At 44.5% G+C, this 25,157-nt stretch overlaps 1 long non-coding RNA gene across 3 annotated transcripts in view; it reads left to right on the top strand.

The window, feature by feature from the left end:
• LOC102548472 (uncharacterized) overlaps positions 1–24,088 on the top strand; it is a 35,488-nt gene extending 11,400 nt beyond the window's left edge. For 2 of the 3 annotated variants that reach the window (XR_015649212.1, XR_015649211.1), the window contains exons 4-5: positions 22,788–22,859; positions 23,424–24,088. This is a non-coding gene — a long non-coding RNA (uncharacterized LOC102548472). Of the gene's footprint in view, positions 1–22,554; positions 22,860–23,423 lie in introns of all 3 variants that reach the window. The other variant, XR_015649210.1, reaches the window with a different exon arrangement.
• The last annotated feature ends 1,069 nt before the right edge of the window (positions 24,089–25,157 follow it).

Genomic DNA, 25,157 nt, shown 5'->3' with positions numbered 1-25,157 from the left:
AGGTGTGTACGTGTATGCAGGTCTCTGTGTGTGCAGGTGTGTGTGTGTATGTAGGTCTGTGTGTGTGTTCGCACGCACGCGTGTGAGTGCCTGTGCGCAGGTATGTGTGTATGCAGGTGTGTGCTAGAGTGTATATGTGTATGGGTATGTATGTGTGTGTAGGTGTATGAAAGAGAGTTTGTGAAGGTGTGTATGTGTGTGTGTGTGTATGCAGGTGTGTGTGTGTGTGTGTGTGTGTGTGTGTGTGTGTGCAGCTGTATGTGTATGTCTATTTCCAGGTCAGAGGTCAATGTCAGGTGTTTTCCTTAGTAACCGTCTGCCTTAGTTTTTGAGACAAGGTCTCCCACTGGATTTGCTGCTCACTAGTTTTGTTGGCTTGGCTGTCAGGTGAGTCTCAGGGTTCATCTTGATTGTGCTTTCCCAGTGCTGGGCTATAGACACAAACTGCCATGCCTCTTCCACTCTTACCATTTAAAAACTTGGGGGGCTGGGTCTTGAACTCAGGATCCTCATTCTTGCAGAGAAAGCTTTTTTTTTTTTTAAACTATGGAGCCATTGCCTTAGTTTTCAGTGTCCACTCTTGAGCGCCTCGTGCCATGGTACAGGCATTAGCTGGAGAGAAAGTGAGAGAAGTAAGAAGCCCTCAGAGACAAACACAATCAAGCAGGCTTTCCAGGTTTCAATACATTTAAATGGCAGAAACCTGGTGGGCCGAAACAGCTGAGGTTTGGCAAGATGGTGCCAGTACCCATATAGCTTTTCTGCCTTAAGCAAGGCAAAAGTGGGGGCACGCTGAAGCCAGAGCTTGGATTCAGGCTTTTTTACTTTTTGCTGTGTGACCTTGGAGAATGATTCAGTCTCTGGTAGGCACACTGACAGCCAGGAACGACTGACCTCCATATACACAGACACAGTCCTAAGTGCTTTCTGAAAACTAAGTCTCACCACCCACAACGTGTTGCTTGCCACAGAGGAGAGCTTGCTTATGAGAAGCAAGCAAATCAGATCACCAGTCATTAATCAGGGTCTTACTAGATAGCCCAGGCTGGCCTTCAGCTCTTGTTCTCAGTATGTAGCCCAGGCTGGCCTCCAGCTCTTGTTCTCAGTATGTAGCCCAGGCTGGCCTCCAGCTTGCACTCTGAGGAGATGCCTGGGAAGGTTTCCTGCAGCTCACAAGCCAGTTGTCCTAGATAAATTGGTGAGCTCAAGGTTCAGTGGTAAACCCTGTCTCAGAAAAATCAGCTAGAGGGGTGGAGAGAGGGCTCAGTGACGGTGTTAGATACTTTTCTATTGCTGTGCTAAGACATGTCAACTTGAAAAATGAAGAGTTTAATTGGGCTTCCAGCCCCAGCAGGCAGGAGAGAGGGCATGGAGGTGGGTGGCTGGTACAGCAGCTAAAAGGTCATACCTTGACCCGCAAGCAGGACATAGAAAGCTTACTGGAAACTGCACTGTCTTTTAAAACCTTTAAAGCCTACCCTCAGTGACATACCTCCTCCAACAAGGCCACACCTCCTATCCTTTCCAAACTGTTCCATCAACTGGGACCGATTTTCAAATATAGGATTTGTGAGGCCATTCTTATTCAAACCGCCTCAGTGGTTAAGAACACTTACTTTTTATTCAGAAGATTTGGGTTAAGTTTCCAGAACCCATATCAGGTGACCCTCTATCTTCCAAGGACCCCTGCCTGCACATAGTACACATAAACTTTCTCTGTCTTCCTCCCTCTCTCTCTCTCTCCCTCCCCCCACACTATAATCAATTAAAAATAAATTGTAAAAAAAATAAGGTAAAGAATGATTAAGGAAGACATTTAATATGAACCTCTGACCTACACACACACACACACACACACACACACACACACACATCTTGTATCTGCACCTCTATACACATAGATAACCCACATATAACATGTATATAAAATGCCTAGAGGACTAAAAATGCATAACTCTGAGGACATTTCTTAAAAGGCTTAGCTGAGAGCTGTGGGCAGCACCATTGAGTGGGTTTGAGGCCCAAATGAATAAGTACAGGATCGAGCAAAGAACACACATCTCCCATCTCTGCCTCTGATTCCTGGATACTGTGATGTGAGCTGAGATGTCACCACTTGCATGTGGAGGGCACCTTCCTCACTATGATGGACTTAACCCCTCTGAAACAGTGAACAAAATAAACAACCCCCCTTTAAGTTGTGTGTTTTTTCTAACATTTTGTAGTAGGGATGCAAAGTAATGAGTTTCCAACCTCATGAATATCTACATCCCTGCCTGTTCCTCAGATCCTTAAGCTGTGGGTTGCGATCTTGTATTAAGTTTTATGTCAACTTGACACAGGCTAGAGTCATCTGAGAGGAGGGAACCACAGCTGAGACAATGCCTCTATAAGATGGGGCTCTAAGGCATTTTCTTAATTAGTGATTGATGGGGGAGGGCTCAGCCCATTGTGGATGGGGCCATCCCTGGGCTGGTGGTCCTGGGTTCTATAAGAAAGCAGGCTGAGCAAGCCATGGGGAGCAAGCCAGTAAGCAGCACCCTCCATGGCCTCTATGGCTCCTCCAGGTTCCTATGCTGCTTGAGTTCCTGTCCTGCCTTTCTCTGGTGATGAACAGTGCTGTGAACCGAACCGCTCTCCCACATCCCAAGCTGCTTTGGTTGTGATGTTTCATTGCAGTAGGAGAAACTCTAGTACAGGTCCTGTATGGGACCTGGATAATGGGGAGGTTGTGAAAACAGTGAAAAGTTTCCAAATAGGGACCCAAGACAGAATTCTTAGTGGATTCAAGGTGCTTCTTGCCAGCGCTTGCCTGTGTTACTCAGGACTTTGTACCTCTCGTGGCATGGCACTTTGCAACACCACCAAGTTCTGCCTGCACGGTGCCTCGGCAAAGCCCTGAGATTGCTCCCCGTCACACATCGGCACTTGCTGATCTTCTCAAGGTTTGATTACTTGCTGTTTCTAACTGTCATCCCTCATCCCACAGTATCAAAATCCTGTGTCTTTAGATCATATCGGGTTAGGATGTTTCATTTTAAAAATTTCTGTTTGAGTTGCTGGTTTAAACTTCGTTTAAAAAAAACAATAAATTTAGCTCTGGGATTAAGACAAAATTGCCTACAATCTCTGAAGTTGCCTTAAACATACTTCTGCCATTTTGTATCATGTATTTATGGAATCAAAATGTCAACAAAATCTGAAAAACATAAAAGATGCTCTTTCTCAGTACCCAAAATTCATCCAAGACTTAATTCTTTATGCAAAAGCAAACAAGTACATCTGTCTCATCAGTATGCAAGTTTGCTTTTATCGTTAATAAGTGGTAAAATTATATGTAAACAAAAGAATTGTTTTAAAATAAGTTTCTTTTTAAAACATTTTTTCCCTTCTCAGTGAAATTCAAGCATCCTCCCTTGGGCCCTACTTGTTACTTAGCTTCTTGGGTCTGTGGATTATTACATGGGTATGGTCTATGACCAGTGGGTTTGATTTGAAGACCTATTTATACATCTATACACTTAGGGTTATGTAGAATGTCTCAGGCCATAAGGGGTCACAAGTAAAAGTTTAAGAAGCCATGGTCACTTGTTTGCATTGCAAGAATAAGGAGCTAACTTGTTTTCCAGAGTCTACTTGGGTTTCTCTCTTGCTCCTCTTTCTGAGTAACCATTTATCTTTCTCTTCCCCTCATGTGCCTATGTATATAGTATGTGCATGCATATTCACGTGCATGAGCATGTTTGTGAACACATGTAAGCCTGAGGTTGACATCCAGAGTTGTCCCTGGTTGTTCTCAACTTCTTTCATTGAGACAGAGTCTCTCGATTGAAGTCAGAGTTCACCAATGCTTAGGTGTTAGGCTGGACAGCTTGCCATAGATATCCCTGATGCTTACCTTAGCACTGGTTTAGAGGCAGGTTGGAATTTCCATAGGTTCTGGGGATCTAAGTCTGGTTTCTATGGTTTCATAGCAGGTGCTTTAAGCACCAAGTCAAGCCCCACAACCCAAGCCTTGTTACTTTTTTTCAAAATCACAAATTTAATCATTATTCTAGGCTGTTCTGTTTTGAATAAATGTCCTCTAAAGTCCCATGTGTTGAAGATTTGGCTTTACTTAGCCCACAGCACTACTAGGAAATGGAGGAACCTTTAGAAGCTGGAGTTTGTGGAAGGAGGAGAGGAAGGAACGTGTTCTGGGGAGAACACTGAGATGCTCGAATGCCCTTCAGGCGCTGTTGCACTCTTGGCTCCTTCCGTGATAGCCTACCTTGTTACGTGTACAAAAGCAATGGCACCAACCTTATGAAAGCTATCAAACTGTGCCCAAGTAAACCTTTTCTCTTTTAAAACTGATTAACTCAGGCTTTTTGTTGCAGTAACAGAAACCTAACACACACATAGATTACATGTGTTCTCTCCTTTAGGACAGTTCCTAGAAAGAAGCCACTTTACTCTGAACCTTCTACAAGGTGATTAGCTGATTAGAATGTTAATGGTTGTAGAGAGCTGGGAGTGTTGCCCAATTACAATCTATCTTAGGCTGTCGTAGCACCTCAGTGACGGCACTATCCTCAGATGAAACTTTTGGGATGTAATAATTTAGTCAACCACTGTTGAGGTTTGGTCTGCTAGGTTTTGTAATGTTTACTGGTTCCCAAGACCTGGTTGCCCCTAAGGAGGAGAGAATATGCACACACACACACACACACACACACACACACACACACACACACACACACAATGTAACACACTATGTAACCTTATCCCTCTCCAAGTTATTCCTGATTGGTGAATAAAGATGCCTGTAGCCTATAGCTGGACAGAGAGATCGGTGGAGTGGGGTTCCCAGGCTTGGAGTCCGAGGAAAGAGAGGTATAAAGAGGACAAGACACCATGGGGGAGGTGAGGTATAAAAACACGGCCATGGGGACTGGCCAATCAGAGTTAAGGGCAGCCCAGATAGAACATGGCAAGTTATAACTCAGGGTTACTGATAGTGAAGTACACATAATAGCAACGGGGAAGTAGATTGAATAGCTTACAGGGTAGAGATCTGCCCAGCTCTAGTACATTAAAGGCTTATTATCATATAAAAGTTGCGTGTCTTTTATCTGGGAACTGGAATGATCAAAGCCGGGGTAGAAACCCCAAATTGAGATTAAATACTTAATACAACAAACCACAGCTTCGACCAACCCACAAGTGAAGGTTATCCCAGATAGCGCCCAGGACTACGGAGTGTATTTCAATCACTTCATCTCCTCTACATCTTTCCTCATCACCCTCTGTCCTTGTGATCCACTGGGTTTATTACACACTGCTTATGCGAGCAGGGACGGCTTAGTGGCCACATCCGAGATGCCCGATATCTCGGCACTTTGACCTTGCTCTTCCCAGGTTCTAGAATGGGGACTGCTGGATTTCTGTCATTTAATCCATGGCAGTTTTACTTTGACGCCCAGAATGGACCAAGGCTGCCATGTTTCCTCAGACCTCATGAAACTCCTTGTCTCAGTCAGTGTATCTTGGGATACCTTAGCAATGATGCCCCAGGGTATCTTGTCAGCTTCTGTCAACAATGGTTTATTACTCATCCATGGAGCATCCAAGGGTCTGACCTACAGAAGACTCATTATGGAATGTAGGTGGTGGAATGGCCTCCACGTGGACATAGAAAAATAATTATGGTGGGGAGAAAAAGGAAAGGGCTAGCTGAGTGCTACTTCTCCAAGCTTCTGCCCAGGGAAAGTTGAGAACAGTTTTGAGCTCTGCAGAAAAGATGCAGGTAGAAAGGAAAGAAGGGCAAGTATCTGATTACCAGAGCATAGTTAAGCATCCCTGACAGGACTCCCTGTTGCTTACTTTGCTATTTAAATAATTTTATGTCATTTGTGAGTGTATTCACGTGTGTATGTGTACTCCTGTGTGTGCATACTTATGTGTGTGAGTGTGCATATTCATATGTGTGCACATTCATGTGTGTATGTAATATTTATGTGTATGAATTCATGTGTATAAATATGTAGTGTGAATGTGTGTGAATGTGTGTATCCATGTGTATAAGTATGTAGTATTCATGTGTGTATATTCATATGTGTGAATATGTAGTATTCATGTGTATGATTGTGTGTATCCATGTGTGTGTTTATTTATGTGTGAGGGTGTATATTCACGTGTGTGTATAGTCATATGTGTGAATGTGTATGTATTCATGTGTGTGAATGTGTGTATATTCATGTGTGTATGTGTATATTCATGTGTGAATGTGTATATTCAATTGTGTGTGAATGTGTGTGTAGTCATATGTGTGTGTGTAGTCATGTGTGTGAGTGTGTGTATATTCATGTGTGAATGTGTATGTATTCATGTGTGTGAATGTGTGTATATTCATGTGTGTGAGTGTGTGTATATTCATGTGTGAATGTGTATGTATTCATGTGTGTGAATGTGTATGTATTCATGTGTGTGAATGTGTATGTATTCATGTGTGTGAATGTGTGTATATTCATGTGTGTGAGTATGTGTATATTCATGTGTGAATGTGTATGTATTCATGTGTGTGAATGTGTGTATATTTATGTGTGTGTATATTCATGTATGTGTATATTCACGTGTGTGTATATTCATGTGTGTATATGTATTTATACATGTGAGCATGGGCATACAGGTGTCACAGAGCACAAGTGGAGGGTTGGTCCACATCTTAACACCTTGTTCTGAGATGTCCTATAGTTCAGTGTGACATCATTCTCCAGGCTAGCTGGCCTGGAAACTTCCAGAAGTTCTTCTGTCTTCACTTCCTGTCTCTCTGTCGAAGTTCTGGAATTACAGAGGTGCTGCCTTTATATGGGTCCGGGTTCCCAGCTCCTTGAGTTTGCCTACTGACCCCCTCTTGAGTTTCAGTTCTGTTGTTTGGGACAAAGCCAAGGCTGTGTAGAGTTCTACGTGGTGTCTTCCTGCCGAGCTCCCTGACTTAAGTCCTCTCCTCTGGCCCTCCTTATAGCGGAGTACATTGCTTTTGTGAACATCCAGCCTTTCTCTTCAGGGTCCTGGAAGTAACATCTTCCCTTCCACCTGCCCTCCCTGGCTCTGCCGGCTCTCCAGGTCTCTGTCTGTTGCTCCTTCATGGATCCCTTCGCTGGACCTGTAAATTGGTCAGGGTCCTTTGTCATATGCCTATACAGAATGGTGTTTGTTTTTCTAGAGAATTAAACGTGGCACTTGCCCAGCATGCATGCAGCCCTAGGTTCTAGTCCCAGGACTGTCAAGACAGGGCATCAACTTCCTGATGCTGTGAGCATTGGTAGTAGATATTTGTCCAAGTTAAGTCCCGATGGCAGAGGTAGAACATGTCAGTGGACATCTGTGGGGCTGACGTGGTGGAAGCGAGCCACCGTGTTTGACCCTGTCCGACTCCAAAGTGTCAAAGAACAAATCTTATCAAAGTTGCACAATAAGTAGCCATTATTAGAGCAGGTGACCTGCTGTTGAACTTGAAATACAACATGTGTGGCCATCAGCAAGTGCATGGGAGTCAGGGGTTATCAGGGCGGAACAGCAGGTTTGATTGGCAGTGTCCAGTTCTCTCCCCTTTCTCAATACAAACCATGACAGCACCCTGTTGTCCCAGCAACATAAACATTCAGAAGAGCCAGAAAGGGAGGAAACCAGAAATACGCCACGAGTACCTTAGAGGGCAGAGGTTGAGTATGGTGAGCACCTCGTGCTTTTGCCCTTAGTGATGAGGTCAGGGATGTGGCTCAGCTGTAGAGGGCTTGCCTTGTGCTATGAAAGTAGAGGCAGGAAGATCAGAAGTTCCAGGCCATCCTTACTCCACAGAGAGTTGGAGACTCTATGCTATGTAAGATCCTATAAGAGGGGCTGGGGAGATAAAAATGTGTGCTTGGTACGTAAAATGCTTTCTGTGAAAGCATGAGGGTCTGAGTTTACAGCACCCGTGTAAAAGGCCAGATGTGGTTGTGTGTGCCTTTAACCCTGTACTTGAGCCAAGAATGGGAGGATCCTGGAGGCTCCCTGGATAGCCAGTCTAGACAATTGGTGAGCTCCAGGTTCAGTGAGAGAACCATCTTAAAAACTAAGGTTGAGGGCAACTGAGGAAAACCTCTGGTGTCAACTTCTGGTCTCTACACTGGAACATACTACTGAGTCCGCATGCCACACCCCCAATGCATACATCGTTGTTTTAGTTAGGGTTTTCATTGCTGTGAAGAGAAACCATGACCAAGGCAACTCTTATAAGGACAACATTTAATTGGGGCTGGCTTACAGGTTTAGAGGTTCAGTCCATTATTAAGGCAGGAAGTGTGCCAGTGTTCAGGCAGGCAAGGCAATCGAGGAGCTAAGTTCTACATATTGTTCTGAAGGTGAACAGGAGAAGACTGTCTCCTAGGTAGCTAGAAGGAGGACCTCAAAGCCTTCCCCATAATGACACACTTCCTCCAACAAGGCCACACCTCCTCCAGTAAGGCCACACCTCCTCCAGTAAGGCCACACCTCCTCCAGTAAGGTCACACCTCCTCCAGTAAGGTCACACCTCCTCCAGTAAGGCCACACCTCCTAATAGTGCCACTTCCTGGGCCAAGTATATTCAAACCACCACAATCATACATTACAAGAAAAAAAAAAGTCCAAGAGGTAACCATTGATATGGAAGAACTAAAGCACAAAGATTTTAGGTTTCTTTTCCTCTCCTTTCTCCCATTGAGCAAATTTCTGGATAAAGACAAAGGTGTTTGTAAGTAAAGTGGGAATAACGACATCAGTCTGTTCTGAGGACAAATCCCTTTAGGATGAGACAGTTATTGTACTACTTTTCACTTCTCTTGGGTTGTTGGCTCCAATTTCATCACATCTGAGAAAGCATTTTTTTTTAATAAAACAAGTATGCACAAAAAGCAACATGGGGGGTTGGGGATTTGGCTCAGTGGTAGAGCGCTTGCCTAGGAAGCGCACGGTCCTGGGTTCGGTACCCAGCCCCGAAAAAAAAAAAAGAAAAAAAAAAGCAACATGGATGTTGAGCAGGAAATTGAGGGTCATCATATTAATGTTGTTTTTCCTGAGTTGATTGGCATATATGTTTCTTTGACCTATTATGTTGACTTAACCATATTGCTTTGAAGAAAATTCACTGTCTGGCATCTACAGGTTGAAATCACAAGGCCAAGAGATCAACAGAAGGAAACTGACCCCCCCACCCCCCACAACCTGTTGTGTACCTTGAGCTACAAAATGCCATGTCCTTAGCTTTATCCAGAGTAAAATTTTTCCTTTCAGTCGAACGCAGTCTCCCTGAGGGTCCCTTTTAGAAGTTCCTGGATTCCCAAAATCTCCAGCTCTACAGAGGTTAGCATCTGGAAAGGGGCTCAGCTATTAGTTCTTGCAAACACTTTGGTGAAGAGCATTTACAAACCAGCTTGTAGCTGTGTCTGCAGGTCTGTGTGCACACAAGGCACATAAACGGAAGTAATAAGCATCTAGTACCTTAACAGATAAATGTGCCTATTAAATAATTGCATGTGATTTTATTTTTTGACTTGGTACTGAAAAGTTCATCTTTTGGTTGGTGTAAGTTGACTTCTCTGTATGGGAAGCAAGTATCCTGGCTTTGGACAGTGGCTTGACCTCAAGGATTTGGGTAGATTTCATGGAATCAATTCTCAAAGCTACTTCTCTAATTTGACAATAAAGCCAAGTGATGTAAAGAAAATAAATACAACCAACCAGAGAGATCCATATTTCAGTGTAAGTTCATGCATCACAGTTTGTTTTCAACTGTTGTTTCTTTTCTCAATTTTTTTAAATAAAGAATTTTAAATTTTTTGAGGGTATAATTACATAACTTCCCCTCTCATCTCTTCTCTCCAGAACCTCCCATAAATACCTCTTAATTGTTGTTACATGCAAAACATTTATGCACAAGCAAATATGTTCCTAAATACACAAATGTATCCTGTTAGTCCGTATAATGTTTCTTCTATGCATATTTTCATTTGGCTTTGGATAACTGTGATACTTTGCATATGCTTGACCCAGGGAGTGGTACTATTAGAAGGCATGGCCCTGTTAGAGTAGGTGTGTCACTGTGTGTGTGGGCTATAAGACCCTCACCCTAGCTTCCTGGAAGTCAGTCGTCCTCTAGCAGCCTTTAGACGAAGATGTAGAACTCCCAGCTCCCCCTGCACCATGTCTGCCTGGATGCTGCCATGCTCCTGCCTTGATGATAATGGACTGAAGCCCTGAACCTGTAAGCCAGCCCCAATTAAATGTTGCTCTTTATAAGAGTTGCCTTGGTCATGGTGTCTGTTCACAGCAGTAAAACCCTAAGACAATAACCAGTTGGTGTTCCCCTCCCTTCTTTAGTCCTTTACGTAAAGTTAAGACCTCCTGGTCTCTGCCTCCTTACCCCTACCCCTCACTCTAGCATATCTATTGTTGGCCTTGTTCAGCTCGTGTCCCGAAAGTCACATCGATGAGACTTTATGAGTGTAGCTCCTGACACTCCTGAGAGATACAGTCCCACAGAAAACTCCTGATCCTCTGACTCTTTTTTTTTTTTTACTTTTCTATTTTTCAGAGCTAGGGACAGAACCCAGGGCCTTGCTCTTGCTAGGCAAGCGCTCTACCTCTGAGCTAAATCCCCAGCCCGATCCTCTGACTCTTACAATCTATTCCCGTTCTGAAATGTTCCCTGAGCCGTAGGTGCAGGAGTGTTTTATGTATGTATCTACTTGGAGTGGGGCTTCACATCTCTGCAATTTGATTGGTTGTATTTTCCTGCAATGGTCTCTATGTGTTGCATTAAGAAGGTGCCTTGATGAGGGGCAAGGACTACATGTATCTGTGGTTATAAGGACAAATATTTACTATGTAGTTAGGGAGTATGCTGGTTTGGTAAAGTGGTGGTTGTAGGTTTTTCTCCAAGGTCCATAACTCTACTAGCCCCAAGTAGTTGGCTAGGTTTCCAGGGCTAGGTATCGTGCCCATCTTGTGGAGTGGGCTGTAAGTCCAATTAGAGAACTGTTGGTTACCATCAAGGTATGTGAGCCACCGCTGCATCCTAAGGGCCGTTGGGCCATGCTGCTGCCGCTGCTGTCATCACAGCTGGGCACCAATGTTGGTCACTTCCCTCCTTTGGAAGTTGGCATGGCATCCTCTGGTCCCATGAGAGCCAATCTTCAGGGAGGAAGCTTTCCAGTTAGTTCCAGCTTAGAGGCTTCTGGGTCCTAGGTCTCAAGTGCATGGTGTTTTCAGCAGCATGGACTTAGCCTTCCACTTCTGGGAGGCAACCATGGGCAATAACAATATCATGTACTGTTTGGGAATCTCTGAATAACTGTGATCAACAGCTCAAAACAGGGATTCTTCTCAAAATTGGTGTTGGGGTTTTGGTTAGATGGTCTTTAGTGGAAAGTGAATTGTTAGCCCAGATGAAAAATTTAATTTAAACTGTTTATGTATATTTATATACAGACGTGTGTGTGTGTGTGTGTGTGTGTGTGTGTGTGTGTGTTGATATCTTGCTATGTAATATGTAGCCCCAGCTGTCCTCAAACTTGAGATCCTCTTGCCTCAACCGAACAGGTTCAAGATGACATGTGTGTGCTAGATCTTAGCTTGATTAGTGGAATTATTGATTTAAACTCATCCAGCAAGTGCCTGCACCACGCCAGCAGTTGATATTTTCCATGCTGTTCAATCTTCTCCTTACTTCAACCTTGGAGACTGGGTTTAGGGCTTACACAATATGTGACAGGCAAGCATTTCTACCACTGGGCATATTTCAAGCTCCTTTAAAAACACTGAATTTTATCCTGAGACATTCATCTCAGTCTGCAGCTCTGGCTGATCATGAACTTGAAAGCCTCCCAAGTGTTGGTCCTGGGATTATGGGTATAGTAGGAATTTTATATTCTATCTAGCCTGTATAAAAGACACACCATCCCGGTATTTTATTTACAGCTGTAAGCCTAGATTGGGCAGCCTTGGAGCTAGGCTAGCTTACATTGCAGCCATACGTCCCTGTTACTCGCTGTTTCTCTTGGCCACGTGCTCATGGTCCATCTCCTTTCATTGTGACTTCCTCCTCTCTTCTCTCTGTTTTCTCCTGAGACTCCTTACTTGATCCTCAAAAAGCCTTTCTCTCTCTACTGACCAATCATGGGGTTCAGCCTTTTATTGACCAATTCATTTGAGAAGCAAGGCTTGTACAATGAAAACTGCTCATTTTGGGGCAACCAGATCTTGGGGTACAGGATTTAGCATTTGAATACATAGCAGCACCAGACCAACCACAACATATGGGTATATGTCTCTGTAACCCACCTTCTGCTCTTCTTTCTTGAATACTCTTAACATTCCTAACACTCCTTAAATATTTCAACTTACGTTTCTTTCTTCATCTAGAAATAGCATCGCCCATTTTCTTTTTCAATTCATCTGCGTTGTAAGGGAAGAGACTACAGTGGGCAAAGGGGAAAATCTGTGTTTGATTTGGGTGATGGAAAATAATGACTTAGTGTTGCCTCAAGAACCTGCTGTCCTTGAGTCACACTGTATACATAGCAGTGGCTTTCAGGGGCAGTTTCTCCCTGGCCACGGAGGACACCTTGAGGATGATTCATGGTTTACGCAATGACTGCCCTGTAGCTAAATCGGGAGGCCACAGGTTTACCAACAAACTGAAGAGTGAGTCCTGAGCAGGAATGAGAGGCCAGAAGCTCAGAGAAGGCAACAGGTACCTCCTTCTGCTACAGGCTCTTGGGCAGAGGCTATGGAACAGCTGCTGGCCAAGAGGGAAGTCCAAAAGGCAGAGGAAACTAAATACACCCTGTGGTATTTTACCAGGGAAAAGCAACAGGACTTCTTGCTGTGGGGAGAGGGACAAGCAACTGAACCCACTTAGTCAGGTGAAGGGGTTCACCTGTGAGCAATGGATTAGGGGTGGAGCTTTACATGGATGGCTTTACAGAAGAGGGGTGTGTGGGAGACGGGAGAGACAGAGATCAGTCATTCCTACAAAACCGTAAGCTATTTGCTGACTCAAGGCATGGAAAGTGGAAAGACGGAGTCTGAAATTGTAATGAAGCTATGATGTATAATTATGTAAAGTACATGTCCTGGGGAAACACTGGCAGTCCAGAGTTTGAGAACAGTGGCTGGGGCAAGATCAATGCAGGTATGCTGTCTGTTTTCTATTTCTACGCTGTGCGGTGTGAACATGGGGTAGGGCTCGGGAGACATTAAATCTAGAGCCTAGTAGTATGACCGTTGCCCCAGGGGTTAGGAGTCCTTTGTCCCCAGTGCACAGGGCCCTAGCAGCTGTGAACTTAACCTGTGCACAACCCATGCACAGACAGTGAGAACAAGAATTTGCCCTGCTCTATGGGGGTAGTGAAGGCATTTGGCGAGTCTGGGGGTATTGCAGCTCTAAGATGGGCGATATGGGAAGACTAAGATCCCAGAACTCTGAAATTTACCCTGAGTCTTAAGAGGTTTAACAGCCATGGTGGAAACCGAGGGATATATTCTATTGAAATAACAAGCAAGCTCCCCTTCTATCATCTTCTTGTGTTTATTTCTGAACTCGATTTCATAACTCACCACCCTGGTTGAATGATTGTAGCACGATAATATTTTAAGTACTTATTTTATTTTGTGTGTATGTATATATACCTAAAAGTATGTATGTGTCACCAGGTGTGCTCAGGAGGAGACAAGGTCAGAAAAGGCATCAGGCCCTCTGGAACTGGACTTTCAGATGGCCATGAGCCACCATGTGGGTGCTGGGACTCAAACGGTGTCCTCTGTGAGAGTAGTGGGTACCCTTGACCTCCACAGTGTCTGTCCGTCCTGCGCTGAGGATATTTTGAATTGAGTTGGGCAATGTTCTACAGTTGTTTTTGTTTTGTTTGTTTGTTTGTTTTTTTTTGTTTTTTTATTTTTTTCAGAAGTAGAACCCAGGGCAAGCAAGTCAGCTCAGCGGGTAAGAGCACTTGCTGTGGGAGCCAGAAGCCTGATTTCCATCCCTGGGACACACTCGTGGAAGGAAAAAACCGAGCCCTGATTGTTGTCCATTGATCTCCACACAAGCTCTATGCACACATATGCTCCCCCAATACCACTAACAAATTAAATCAAATTAAAACGTGAGGAAATAGTGGAGAGGCAGCTATCAAGGAGACAGTCAAGCCTTAGAGCTGGTCACCAGCTAAGGGCACATGGCACATTGTTGGAGAGACATGGGAAGGAATGAGACCCAAGACTAGGACAGTTCACATTCACAGTTTGCTGCTTCCCATCTGAGGGAGCCAAGGTGCAGACCTCCATCCTTTCAACCTCATTGCCTGTCTCTAGGCTGAGGAGGTAGTTGGCTACTTCCAAGTGTTAAGGTATGGATTCAGGTCCTAAATGTGAGCTTCTCTAACATCTGGCCTGATGTCTAGCCATTGCTCACTGCCTGCGTTTCCTGCCCATTTCTCTTGAAATGCTGAGGGTTGAGTGCAGAGCGTCATAAAAGGCGAGGCAAGCGCTGTGCCCACGAGCTGCGTCCCAGCTCTCCTCCCTTAGGCAAACACTGTCCTGACTGACTGTTGTCCCCAACCGTCCTCCTCTAGGGAGTGCTCCACTGTTTAGCCACATCCCAACCTTCCTCCTGTTCTTCTGAAAGCATTTCTAGCGAAAAGAACATGGCTTCTTTTTGCTAGGCTCTCTTTCATCTTCAAAAAGAGGAAAAGGAGCAAAAACTTAACACCAACTCCTATACAACAGTTAATGGGTTTGTTTTGCCCAACAAATACATGGAGGGGAAAGAGGCCATTTACATGTATATGTATAACCCTACCTGAATATGGCAAAGCCCAAGATACACTGGTCAAAGACCCACAAAGGTGCTGTTATTCTGCAGCAGCAGAAAGGGATGTCAAATGGTAACAACATCTCACGGCACCCGGGCACACCCACCAGGCCTTGAGGGGATCTTTTTCCTGCAGAGAAAGGAGACATTGCTGATGAGTGAAGGGCCTCCAGGACAGGGCACATGCAAGGCCCTCTCTCCTCTCTGTGTTGACAAGTTTGTACTTGTCAAAGTGATTTGAGCTTGTACTCAACACCTCCCTTTCTGGAGTTTCTAGAAGATGTTGGATGGTTAAAGAGATGTCACAGGGGGGCTCTGCCCAAATTTCAGCATCCTTAAGGATGACTTTGGCAGGAGACCTCCAACATCTCGTTAGGGAGTGATGCTTGGTGCCCTGACATGCTGTGATGGATCCAGCCATTCCGGTGGAACAGAACCAAGGAGCCAATGGTCAAAGATCATCTCAGTTCCCTTCTACTATTGGCTTTAGAACACATCAAGCTTGGTTAAAGATTACTTGTGGAGTGGCTTTGTGCCTAGAAAGACAAACAAAAGAAGGACAGTCTGACATTCAGCGTCTGAGTTGGACAGACAAGAGACAATAAAACAACGATAATGTGTGCCATGTGTGGATTTCCTGACATTTGCTGAGCAGTGTCCTCAGTGCACGTTATCTTGGATTCCTTAATTCTCTCCAGAAGTATTTCTCCAATGTCTGTTATGTGTCAGGTGTTCTGGTTGGAGTACCACAGGGCACAGGGTAGGGAAACCTCTTGCTTTTGGAAAATGGTCCAGTACATATAAACAGGGGAATATATATGATCAATGCCAAGGTCGTAGTGGTAAAGAACAACAAAGCAAGAGCCTGTGAGGGCTGGGGTACAGGTAAGGAGGAGTTTTAGGCAGAGATGTGGCTTGAGGGATGGAGCAAGTGTCTCCAAGGCTGCATGCTCCAGGCAGAATAAGCCGTATGCGTTGAGGCACAGGGACCATGAGAAGGAACTTGGAATCCTCATGGTGGCTGGAATGGGCTTGTATGGAGAACTGGATAAAGGGGCAAGAGAATAAGCCTTTTAGAGGCATTTCCCATAGGAAAAACAATCAACTCTTATCAAAGACAACAGGAGGCTCCCAGAAGCCTCATCTGCTTTGGCTGGAGAATATGGGGTTCAGATCACCCTTTCCTACAACAAGGCAAGAAAATTGGTCCCTGCAAACTGGTGTTGACAACTCCTTGTCTCTCAAGGGGGTTTATGACATGGCTGTAGGTCATCTCTAGCTGATATCCCCAGCCCCTAGGGTAATTAATAGGGGTTCTGGGGCACAGCATGGCATTCACTATTGGTTTGTTTATTATTAATTTTCAAAACAACTCTCTGAGGGTGGGATCTTTGTATCCTATGGATTGCAAGAAACTTAGGGCCAGGGATTTTAAGCAATTCATTCAAGATCCTAAATCAAGGACATGCTGGATTTGAACCCAGATCTCATTGAATTAGAAGAACATAGATTTTTGAATTGATGTACCACCATTTAGAACATCTATCTCCAGAGGTTTTTTTTTTTCTTAATCTTGCAAATTTGTAACTGAGCATCCCATGAGCCCCTCTTCCCAGTCTTTAGAAACTGCCATTCTATGGCTTGTTTTCATGTGTTTCACTAGTCTGCTGTGTTGTGTGAAATTTCCTGGAGGAAATTCAACCAAATACATGTTGATGTTTGATAGATACACTGACAGCAGATAGGAGAAATGCTTTCACCTAAGTTTATAGCAGTTCCTCATAGAAGCATGGGGGTTGAGGGGAGGAGTGGTTACTTACAAAAAAAACATGGGTGGCTTAGCTGCATCCCTGAATAGCCCAGCCCAGCACGGATGACTGACAGCTCATAGGAAGCTGCACTCCTGCCCAGCTTGCAGGCAGTTCCCCCCACTGAAGAGTCTTTTTTCTACTACTGATTGCCTACTGTCCACATAGCCTCAGGGGAGATGCCATGAGGTCTGCAGAGTCCTGAGTCTTGTAAGTTTTGTGAGTTTCCTGGGCCTCCTGAAGTTCCTCAGCTTCCTCAGTCTTATGAACCTCTTTCCCTCCAGGAGCTAATGTTTTAGTTTGGAAGAAGTAGGTACAGAGCATCTAGGTACCTCAGGCCAATGCAATCACACAGTGTTGTCCCAATAAGACTGCCTAGTTCACTGAGGACTTTCTAAGGCTCGTTCATTTCACAGCATGTGTCTGAGTCCCTTTCCTCTTTGAAAGATATGTAATATTCTAGTATATAGACATACCACAGTTTGTTTAGGCATCTATCTACAGATAGATTGTATCTATTTTTGGCTTTTGTGAATAAGGCTGCTATAAAAATACATCATCAAGTTCCCTCTTTTTTGGGGACCAGCACACACTTAGAAATGAGATTATTTAATTTTAGGATATTTCAATTTTATTATTTATTTATTTATTTATTTATTTATTTATTTATTTATTTACTTGAGGAATCATCATACAACCACCATGACCCTGCACTTGTGGGAAAATGAGTACAGTATGTCTCCACTTGGTTGTTTTTCTCCTCTCTCCTTTTTTCTCCCTCCCTGGCTCCTTTTCTTTGATAAAAGGCATAGAAATAGAAGAGAAGTAATGACTCATCATGTTTTTTTTTTTTTTTTTTTGTTCTTTTTTTTCGGAGCTGGGGACCGAACCCAGGGCCTTGCGCTTCCTAGGCAAGCGCTCTACCACAGAGCTAAATCCCCAGCCCCTCATCATGTTTTTTTAAAATAAATTTTTATTATTTCCTTGAAAATTTTGTACTTGTTTTGATAATATTCACCCTCTCTCCCTGAACTCTTCCCAGATTTGCCCCCTTTCTCTTCCTAACTTTGTGATTTCTTTTCCCCTCTCAAGACCAATTTGTGTGGCTCAAATATTCATCGATGAGTGGCCCTCCACTGACAGGTAGTAGACTTATCTTGGTCTACACTCTTGGAGAAAGGTGACCCCCTCTTCTCCCAGCAGCCAGGAATTGCCAGTAGCCTCATTGCTAGGAGTGGAACTTCACACACAACTCTCCATTCTAGGATTTGGCTTGACTTAGGCTTGTACAGGTCTTGTGCATGCTGTTGTGACCACTGTGTTCACATGTGCTGCTGCCTGGCTGCATCCAGAGGACATTGTTTCTGGGTTGCCATACACCGCCCCTGGCTTTCACCCTCTTTCTGCTCCTCCTCCCTGAGCCTTTGGGAGGGGGGGTGTGGCACATGTGCTTGACTGTGCACTTCCATCCATCCTGTCATTCTCCAAAAGGAAAAAAGATCCCAAGTGCATATCCCAGCCTACTATTCCACTGATGGGTGAGCATGGTGAGTCTTGATACAAACTCAGTCAATGTCCACAGATTCCCTGGAAGCTACTGAGGACCACATGAGGGAAAAACAACGGGGCTGGAGAGATGGCTCAGTCGTGAAGAACACTGACTGCTCTTTAGGAGGTCCTAAGTTCAATTCCCAGCACCCACACGGTGGCTCACTACCATTTGTAACTGGGGATCTGATTCCCTCTTCTGGTGTGTCTGAAGACAGAGTACTCATATATATCAAATAATAAATACATGAATATCTTTAAAAAAAGAACAAAGTAAAAATGGCTTCCATATGAATTAGACTTTTGATTAAGTTTTTTTTTTCTTTAGGACCCTAAAATACTTTAAGGAACTATGCCCTTAGGCCTGTGAGATGGCTCAGCAGATAAATATGCTCGGTATCTTGCCAGAGGACCTTTTGGAATCCACATGGTGGAGGGATAGAATCAACGCCCATGAGTCATCCTTTGACCACCATGTAAATGCCCCTCCACACAAATTAATACAGAAAGAAATGGACAGAGAGCTTCGCTTTTCTTTGCGTATGTTAGAAATGATATGTAGAATTTGGTCAAAAACTTAAAAACTGCTGCCAGTGAAACATCTCAATTGATGTAAATAGTGATAGCTTAGGATGGTGACATCACTCTCTCTCTCTTTTTTAATGTTTCTAAGTGACCTTGAGATCTCATTCCAGTTGGCTCCCTTCATCCTCCATTGATGGAATAACACACAGGCTCTCCTTAGCCAAGAAACAATGTATTCTGTTTTTTCTCAGAAATTTCATTTCCGTGCTACTTCAGAATCTTATGCTAATGTAACATAATTATGATACAAAGTCCTTTCTGAATACCATGTTGTACTTTTTTCCACAAAGCCTATGTATAAGGATGAAAATTTATACATTTTTAAATTCCATGACTTAAGGCTTTAAGTGTTTTCAGGACTGAGTTCTCTTCACAATGAGTAATAGCATGTGACTGACCAAAGCAATATAAATGCAGAGGAAATCTTGATAAAGTGTGGCCAAAAAGGGAAAGTTGTGTTGAAGTTTGAATCTCTTTAAACTTTCATTTATGTTTATTTTATGGGCATTGGCAGTTTGCCTGCATCTATGTCTCTATGATGGTGTTGGATCTTCTGGAACTGGAGCCACAGACAGTCATGAGTCACCATGTGGGTGCTGGGAACTGATCTGGGTCCTCTGGAAAAGCAGTCAATGCTCTTAATCACTGAACCATCTCTCCAGCCATGATTGTGGATAAATATTACTCACTGCCAGATTGCTATGACTGCCAAGTAGGCAGCTTCAGTTCTAGTTTTCTTTCCTTTTAGATTTAAGAGACTCCTGTACTTACAGATGGGGAGAGTGTGATTAGGAAAGCACCCTTTACCTTTTTCAACTCATTCTAAATTTTTTGCCCCACACCACGTGCTAATCTAGTATCAAACATACTTAAAGATCGGTCATATGACATCTTTTAGATCCTCTTTTAAATTGGTTGAAATTAAATCATTGCAAAACACCAGCGTTGGTTGCTTTACGCATTGCTGCAGCACAATGCCTGGTAAACCAACTTAGGGCTCACAGTTCCGGGAGCAGTCCCTTCCGGAGTGGGAGCCTTGGCAGTGGGAGCCTGAGGCAGTGGGTCTCCCTGCACTTGTGGTCAGGAAGCTGAGAAGGATGAACTCCGGGGCCCGGCTTCTTTCCCTTCTTTCCTTTATTCTGACAGTTAAGGTGGGTTTCCCTACCCCAGTTAACCTAATCTAGCACCCCCCCCCCCGCAGACATGCCCAGAGACCTGTCCTATGGTGATCCAAGATCCTACCAAGAGGACAATCAAACAGTTACAACACCTGATTTGTGAAATGCTTGCTGCCCAATCCACTGTAGGTGGAAACTGTGTGTTTCTCAAAGCTCAAGGATTGAACGTATCACCCCCAGCACCTCAGAATGTGACTGTATTGGAAACGGGATCTTTGTAGATTTAATTAGCTAAGGTGAGGTCACAGGGTGGTGCTGGGCAGAGCCAGGAATGCAGGGGGAGATGTAAAGAGATCTGAGGAGCAGGCCTTCTACGAGCTAAGCAGAGAAGTCTGGGACATTTCTCTCTCTTAGCTTTCAGAAGAACTAGCCAGTTAATAATTCAGATTTGGAATTCCAACCCCAAGCATTGAGACAGTAAGCATCTATTGTTATACCCCCAGTCTATGATAACTTGTTTCGTCAGCCCTTGCAAACTGTCACATAGGTCTTGGAGCCAACCCTTCCCAGCTGTGAATACCATAGTTTCTATGATTTGGTGTCTAGATGAGTTATTTTATTTATTTTATTATTCAAATTCTTGAAACAACAACAACAGAAAAAAAAACCCAAAACAAAACCAGCCTTACACTGTAGCCCAGGTTGGCTTGGATCTTAACTATGTAGCCCAGGCTAGCCTTCAATGCAAGGAACTCTTTGTGACTTAGCCTCTGAGCTATGGAAGTATGAGCTACCATAGCCAGCTCAGGAGGGAGTTTTAAAACCTGAGAGCTATGAATTGGAGCAGGACTGAGTGAAAGGGAGACCCTTCTTTAGTGAAGGTCATTTTAGAAAGAGCCCTTGTGACAGATAGATGTTTAATACAAAACAGACACTGAATTTAAAGACCTTGAGGTTATTTTCCTTCAAAATACTTTGGTCTGTGGACCATGTTTTGGCCACTGAGGAATTTGTGAAGCCAGTGTCCAGGGGTCTGTGTGCACTGCAGCGTGACTGCTATACTCCATGGATGTCTTCAAGGAGGGCAGGCTATCTGCTTATGTAAGGATTTAATTAATTTATTTCTTTTTGTAATTTAATGAGGCAAGATATCTCCCCACAGCCCACTCTGGCCTTGAATTCCCATCGTGCAGCTTAAGGCTGGTCTTGAATTTGCAGCAATCACCCTGCCTCAGCCTGTTGAGCACTGGGTTCACAGGCATGTACTGCTGCACTCTTGCCTCAATTAGGAGGAGTAGCCAGCCATATTGCTCATGTCCTCACAGGACTGTGTTTATAGACTGCATTCTGTATTAGCCTTTTTTTTCCCTTGAGAAAGCAGCATAGTAGAGGTGCTGCTCATGAAGGTGAGGCGGAGTAGCAGGAGCGGTGGGAAGCAGGTCATTGATGCCTGGCACAGTGTTGCTAGGTGGAGAAGCAGCTGTGTGTGCTGGCTGGGGGGAAACTGAAGTGACTGCGTGACAGGTGAATATGAACCCCCTGCTCACCGAACCTCACTTCACAGGCACCGCTCCAGGCTCAGACCCTCCTTGTCTTTCTCTAGGCTACTGCTGTCTTGGTCCTGAAATGAGAAGGACGGAGTGTCCTAGAGAGGTTCAGCAAGGGAGCAGTCATGCCCATTGACTGTCCATCCACTATAGGCTGGAGACAGTAGCTGTGTGGACACCCTCACGGACGTGCAAATACAGATGTTCATTGCTCACTATACTCATGGGAGTAGCTTTCTGTTGGGTGGGGTGAAGATGGTCTTTAAGAGCCTTGTGTTTTCCATCAGCCTTGAGGAGATCCATGCAATAGGGTGCTTTTGGTACTGTCTGGGAATTCACTGTCCTTTCTGTCCATTTCCAAATTGTTAAGGTGCTACAATACATCCGCTGAGCCTTGCAGAGGAGAAACTCTGTGATTGGCTCTGTGTCTAAACTCTCTCTGTGGGCTGCTCAATTTCTGGCCGAATTATGAGCTGCCCAGCTTATGCAGGAAGCTCAGACAAATCTTTCCTAGGCCACAGGGCCATGCGACTCTGTGACTATGAGCTTCTTCTAAGCAGGAAGTTCAGAGAGTACCAGGGTAACCCAGACACACAAGCTACTCCCTCTCCTGCATGAGAGACCCAAGAGGGCAAAACATGGGTTCTACTATAGTGATTCTTGGTTGAAAAAAAAAATGCTTCTTCAGTATTTGTTAACTTTCAGATAAGGTTTAATTATGTATCCAAGGCCTACTTCAAATTTGAGATCCTCTTGCCTCTGCCTCCTAAGTGCGGGACCTACTGGTGTGTCTCTAGCAGAACCCTGGTTTCATGTGAGAAGAAATGTGGTTATTATCTTCTAATGGTCTCGCTCAGGCACAGTCATAGTAACAGTTACCGTTGCAGTCTGTGGGTGCTCCCAGCTCCTCAGAGGTTGTTCTTGGCCATGGTGATGGTGACAGAGCCTACTGCTGTGTGGATGTGACCATGTGGTACTTCTGCCAAGGATAGAAGGAAAGTATCAGTATGTGCATGGGAACTCTTACCCACACGGACCTGACCCTTCTGTCCCTTACTTGTATAAATTTCTAGTTCTGTGGCTGAAGTCAAGACACAAGGTAAAGACACAAGGTGGGCTGGAAAGATGGCTCAGTTGGTCAAGGGCTTGCCTTATAATCATGAGAACCTGAGTTTGATCTTCAAAACACTGTGGAAAACAAACAAGCAAACAAGCAAACAAACCAGCCAGTGGGGCAGGTAGCCTGTCAACCCAGCACTCTGGAGACAGCGCTTTGAAGATCACTGATCAGTCTGCTACGTTCCAGGCCAGAGACCCAAGAAAATAGAAAAGACACAAAAGAAAGAAGATGGATGTTACCTGAGGAATGCTGCCTGAGGTTGGTCTTCTGACTCCCATACCCACCCACACATACATGCAGGCACACCTGCATGTGCACATACACAAATATGCAGACACATAAAGGCAAGGGGCTGGCGCCAGCAGATACCTTCAGCACTAATAGCTGGCTTCATTCAGCTACTGCGGAAAGCATCCAAAATGGGGTAATGAGAAAAGAGTCTGTCACTTTGCATGTCCCTACCAGTTATCAGGCACAACATGAGACACTAAAAACACACACCCACTTTCTTTTCCAACCCTGTGGATTGAGAATGTGACACCTGCATTTGATAAGGGAAGAGATGGCCGACTGAGCAGGCAAATACCTTCCTCAAGGTTTCAGTACTAGAGAGTGGCCTCCTCTCCTCCCAGGACTAGTTAAAATGTCAGCAACCTTGTTTCTCCCAATATTTCTGTGGCCAGACTTGCTCATCCCTTACTCCACACCTCTCTCAAGGGTTACCGCGGGCTATGCAGGTTCCCTGATATCAAGTACTGGAAGATATAACCTGAGTGTTGAAAGGCAGTGCACACTGGTCACGTGTTACCTTTGTCCACACAGGTGACCAAAATTTATGACATGGCCACCCATGACTTCACAGAGTGAAAAAAGCACATACAGTCTTACTGTCTGAGAGGAGTGAAGATTGTTTGAGGGCACAAAGGACAATGACGGAGAAAGAACGTGCTAAGAAAAAGTGTTTCCTGAAGCCTCTGCCCTTTGCCTCGTGTGGAAGCTTCTGTCTCCCAGGCTGAGCACCTCGTGGGCGGCAAGCGCTCAACACTTCATGGATATTATTTCTGATCCACACGACATCCTGTTAGGTAGATACTGTTGTTACCTTCCGCGCACAGATGAAGTTACTGAGGACCAGAAAGGTCTTGTGGTTGCCAGAGGCAGATGGCACAGGGAGTGAAAAATGATGCTTGCGAAGCCCTCAGGTCAGCTTGATTCCGGAGACTGTGTTCTTTGGTTCCCTGGAGGAGGATGCCCAATATGACCGACAGCACTCCTGTTGTAACAGAAGGACCCTGAGCTTCAAAATATGGAGACCTGCTTCAGCCAGTTCTACAGGGATGAGAGAGAAAGGGGGAAATTACTTAGAATGGCACCAACTAGAGAGAACCCCTAATATTTTAGGCATGCCCTTGCTAATTTGTAACCTGCTTCTTCAAATAACAATGCATCCTGTGCTCTTTTCCAATAAAGAGAGCTGTGGTTTTTAATGTCTGTGTCCATGTGGGTGCATATCATGTACTGTATGCCTGCAGGTGCACATTCAAGTTGGCCAGAGGTCAACACTGGGTGTTTGCAGGGGAGGGGATGAAGCCCTCAGTGTTAAAAATAATAATTCATTTTCCCTTCTGGCCCCTTAGTTCTCATCAATGGTAACTCTGAGACCAATTATTTATCATTAAATGCCTGGACCATAAGCTTTGGCTGATTCCCTGACTAGCGTGTAACTTATCTAACCATACAAATTATTCTTTGTTTGCCACTTGGTTAGTTACCTCTCCTCAGCCCCAACAGCTTCTTCCTTTGCATCTTCCCAGCATCTCCCCAGCTACTCGATTGGATTTTTCTTGTATCTCTCTTTATTTTATCCTGAGTTCAGCTACTTGCTGGTTTACAACAGGCTCCTCGCTGCTCTCTTTAATCTCTCTCTCTCTTTTATACTATTTCCCAGAATCCTCTTTTCCTCCCAGTGTCCCACCTCCTATTCCCTGCCTCAGCTCATTGGCCATCAGCTTTTTTATAGACAGATGATGCTTTGAAGAGATTCTCTCTATACCTGAGTGAATGTGTACTGTTGACATGAGCGCAGCCATACCCAGGGCCATGCTGCCTTAGACCAGTGGCTTTTAACCTTCCTAGCACTGTGACCATTTAGTACAGTTCCTCATGTCGTGGTGGACCCCAACCATAGAATTATTTTGTTACTACTTTATAGCTGTAATTTTGCTACCGTTATGAATCGTAATGTAAATGTCTGATATACAGGATATCTAACATTCAACCCCTAGAGGGGTTGAGGCCCACAGGTTAGGAACCATGGGAATCACAAGAACTTTTCCTGGTCTGAATAAGGATGTTGACAGTGTGAGGCAAAATCATGAAGCACGATTGTCTCTTCTAAGATGACTTCAGCCTGGTACTGATCCCCTACAGAGACCCACCCAGGGCTGCTGGTGTGTGTCTATCCAGGTTGCTGCCTACCCTTGTCCCCTTTTCTGTATAGGTGAATGTGTGTCTGTCGTTTCCTCATTCCCCTTTGATCCAGTAAGGTTACGTCCA

This window comes from Rattus norvegicus, chromosome 1, assembly GCF_021556685.1.
Source record: "Rattus norvegicus strain SHRSP/BbbUtx chromosome 1, alternate assembly SHRSP_T2T, whole genome shotgun sequence".
Classification (NCBI taxonomy): domain Eukaryota; kingdom Metazoa; phylum Chordata; class Mammalia; order Rodentia; family Muridae; genus Rattus; species Rattus norvegicus.
This window is presented reverse-complemented; position numbering and strand designations above follow the sequence as displayed.